The sequence below is a fragment of the Heteronotia binoei genome, chromosome 15, assembly GCF_032191835.1.
Source record: "Heteronotia binoei isolate CCM8104 ecotype False Entrance Well chromosome 15, APGP_CSIRO_Hbin_v1, whole genome shotgun sequence".
In the NCBI taxonomy this organism is placed as follows: domain Eukaryota; kingdom Metazoa; phylum Chordata; class Lepidosauria; order Squamata; family Gekkonidae; genus Heteronotia; species Heteronotia binoei.
The window spans coordinates 3,158,018-3,162,381 of NC_083237.1; positions in this window are offsets into that span (position 1 = coordinate 3,158,018).

The window sequence follows — 4,364 nt, forward strand, 5'->3', positions numbered from 1 at the left end:
TAAATGCTTGCCGGTCACCAGGAAGGTGGGTGGAGGGACAGGATGAGGTGGGAGGCCAAGCCACTTCGGAGAGAGGGGGGTGGCTTCGCTTTGTTGAGGGCAGCTTGGTGATGGGAGAGGACAAGGGGACAGCGCTCAGGAGCCAGAGTCATGCCTTGAGAGGGGGCGCACTAGGCCAGGGGGCACCCTAGGTGACTGTCTACTTTGCCTACTCCCACACACATGCAAGTCCAATTCAAGAAACATCTGGGGACTTTGGGGGCGGAGCCGGGAGGCTTTGGGGGTGGAGCCAGGAGCAAGGGTGTGACAAGTGTAATTGAACTCCGAAGGCAGTCCTGGTCATTACATTTACAGGGACCACACACCTTTTAAATGCCTTTCCCTCCATTGGAAAGAATGAAGGATAGGGGCACCTTCTTCGAGGGCTCCTAGAATTGGACCCCCCTGCCCCAATCCTTTTGAAACTTGGAGGGTATTTTGGGGAGAGGCCCTGGATGCTATGCTGAAAATTTGGTGCCTCTACCTCAAAAAACAGCTTCCCCCTCGTGTCCCAGATACCCATAGATCGATTCTCCATTATACCCTATGGCAGGGGTGGCCAACGGTAGCTCTCCAGATTTTTTTTTTTGCCTACAACTCCCATCACCCCCAGCCATTGGCCATGCTGGCTGGGGCTGATGGGAGTTGTAGGCAAAAAACATCTGGAGAGCTACCGTTGGCCACCCCTGCCCTATGGGAATCAGTCTCCATAGGGAATAATGGAGTGCCCAGCAGACATTTCCCTCTTCCTCCCCCCCCCCCGCTTTCTGATGACCCTGAAGCAGGCGGAGGGACTCCAAACCCGGAGATCCCCTGTCCCCATCTGGGGATTGGCAACCCGAGCTTGGGAAGGGGGGCTCTATGGTTTTGTACCCTTTTGCAGTTCCTCACCTCTCCAAACCCTGCCCTCCTCCAAATCTCTGTCTGCTTTCTTTTTGGGGGGGGGGGGGCTGGACTCTGTGACATTAGAACCTGCTAAGGGCTCTCCCGGGCTCCACCCCTAAATCTCCAGGAATTTCTCACCCCAGAGTTGGCACCCTGGACCATTTCAGTGCTTCAGCCTGGAATGTGTAATACAATAGAGGAGTGCCTCTGAACATGTGCAGAAGAGCTCTGGCCAGTATTCATTTATTTATTTAAAACATTTTTATGCCACCTTTCCACCCAATCAAGGAGCATAAAGTGTTAAAACATCATGCAGGGTTGCCACCTTCCAGGTGGGGCCTGGTGATTTCCTCTGGGTAAAGTGAATGTTGTGGAGAGCATGGGATCATATATCTTGCTGATGTTGCTTTCCAGGAATTTCTAAGCCTGGAGTTGGCAACCCAACACTGCAAACAAGTGAGGGGGGGGACAGAGAGGCTGTCTTATTTGCTTAGGTGGCCCCACTGATGGACCTCCTGATGGCACCTGGTTTTTGGCCACTGTGTGACACAGAGTGTTGGACTGGATGGGCCACTGGCCTGATCCAACATGGCTTCTCTTATGTTCTTATGTGACACAGAGTGTTGGACTGGATGGGCCACTGGCCTGACCCAACATGGCTTCTCTTATGTTCTAATGTGACACAGAGTGTTGGACAGGATGGGCCACTGGCCTGACCCAACATGGCTTCTCTTATGTGACACAGAGTGTTGGACTGGATGGGCCACTGGCCTGATCCAACATGGCTTCTCTTATGTTCTAATGTGACACAGAGTGTTGGACTGGATGGGCCACTGGCCTGATCCAACATGGCTTCTCTTATGTTCTTATGTGACACAGAGTGTTGGACTGGATGGGCCACTGGCCTGATCCAGCATGGCTTCTCTTATGTTCTTATCTCATGCTGGGTCTTCCTCTTTCTTGCTGCCTTCAGCTTATCCCAGCGTTATTGTCTTTTCCACTGGGTCTAGTTTGCTCATGATGCAACCAAACTACAATAGCCTCAGTTGTGTCATTTGCTTTTAAACGTAGGGGTAAAAAGAAGAGGAGAAGAGATTGGATTTATACCCGGCCCCTCGCTACTCAAAGGAGGAGTCTCAGAGAGGCTCACAATCTCCCCTCCCCACAACAGACTGAGATAGCTCTGACAGAAACTACTCTTGAGGAGAACTTGTAGCTGACCCAAGGTCACATCAGCAGGTGCGAGTGGAGGAGTGGGGAATCAAGCCCTGTTCTCCCAAATAAGAGAGCTCTGGCTGACCCAATGCCATTCCAGCGGGTGCAAGTGGAGGAGTGGGGAATCCAACCCGGTTCTCCCAGAAAAGAGAGCTCTGGCTGACCCAAGGCCATTCCAGCAGCTGCAAGTGGAGGAGTGGGGAATCCAACCCGGTTCTCCCAGATAAGAGAGCTCTGGCTGACCCAAGGCCATTCCAGCAGCTGCAAGTGGAGGAGTGGGGAATCCAACCCGGTTCTCCCAGATAAGAGAGCTCTGGCTGACCCAAGGCCATTCCAGCAGCTGCAAGTGGAGGAGTGGGGAATCCAACCCGGTTCTCCCAGATAAGAGAGCTCTGGCTGACCCAAGGCCATTCCAGCAGCTGCAAGTGGAGGAGTGGGGAATCCAACCCGGTTCTCCCAGATAAGAGAGCTCTGGCTGACCCAAGGCCATTCCAGCAGCTGCAAGTGGAGGAGTGGGGAATCCAACCCGGTTCTCCCAGATAAGAGAGCTCTGGCTGACCCAAGGCCATTCCAGCAGCTGCAAGTGGAGGAGTGGGGAATCCAACCCGGTTCTCCCAGATAAGAGAGCTCTGGCAGACCCAAGGCCATTCCAGCAGGTGCAAGTGGAGGAGTGGGGGATCAAACCCGGTTCTCCCAGATAAGAGAGCTCTGGCTGACCCAAGGCCATTCCAGCAGGTGCAAGTGGAGGAGTGGGGAATCCAACCCAGTTCTCCCAGATAAGAGAGCTCTGGCTGACCCAAGGTCATTCCAGCAGCTGCAAGTGGAGGAGTGGGGAATCAAACCCGGTTCTCCCAGATAAGAGCGCTCTGGCTGACCCAAGGCCATTCCAGCGGGTGCAAGTGGAGGAGGGGGGAATCAAACCTGGTTCTCCCAGATAAGAGAGCTCTGGCTGACCCAAGGCCATCCCAGCAGCTGCAAGTGGAGGAGTGGAGAATCAAATCCAGTTCTCCCAGGTAAGAGTTCCCACACTTAACCACTGCACCAAACTGGCTCTCAGACTGGAGGACGGGCGCCTAGGCCTTCCCTCCTGATGGATAGATTCAGCTGCGCATGAAAGCTTGTGCCTGGAATTCAACTTCGTTGGCCTTTGTTATTCCCCTGAACTCAGACTTTGTTCTCCTGTTGGATATCCTTGATGGGTGGGGTTATGGAAATGCAGTTTTAGGTGGAGACCGACTCCTTTGGGTCTCGGGTTCGCTGCTCATCCTGGGAATATTCAATGACCACATCAATTCAGCCCTAGGGTCAACCTGGAGGCGGCTGTGGCCACTGTGGCTCATTCCTCCATTTGAACCTTGTGCCAGCTCATCCTACACTCCCAGAAGATAGTTTCGGGTGGATGTCCATTTTGATCTTCAGAAGAGCTGGATTCGAATCCAGCAGTACCTTGCCTGAGACCAGCACGATTTCCAAGGCACAAGTTTCCAACCGTCAACGCTCTTGAGGGGACTATCTGACGAAGGAATCGTTGACTCTTAAAACCTCACGCCCCAAAATTTTTGTTGGTCTCCAAGGCGTTTCTGGACTCCAATTGTGGAGGAACAGCCCTCCACGTTTACTTAGAAGTAACTCTTACTGAATTCAATGGGACTGATTCCCACTAGAATTCTAGCCTCAGACTCGAAACCTGAAAGAAATACAAAGTACTAGCCAACAACAGAATTGTCTGAGCATGTGCAGAGTGCATTTGTGACTTCTTCACCCAAAGGGTGTTTAACATGTGGAATTCACTGCCACAGGAGGTGGTGGCGTCTACAAGCATAGCCAGCTTCAAGAGGGGATTGGATAAACATGGAGCAGAGGTCCATCAGTGGCCATTAGCCGCAGTATACTGTTGGAACTCTGTCCAGGGCAAGTGATGCTCTGTACTCTTGGTGCTTGGGAGAGGCAACAGTGTGAGGGCTTCTGGTGTCCTGGCCCCATTAATGGACCTCATCTCCAGTCAAAAGGATCCGGCAGGAGGTGATGGGAAAGACCTCAGCTTGAGACCCTGGAGAGCTGCTTCCAGTCTGAGCAGATAATACTGAACTTGATGGTCCGATGGTCTCATTCAGTAGACGGCAGCTTCATGGGCAGAGGCTGTGGCTCAGTGGTAGAGCCTCTGCTTGGCGTGCAGAAGGTCCTAGGGTTCAATCCCCAGCATCTCCAGTAAAAAGGATGTGTTG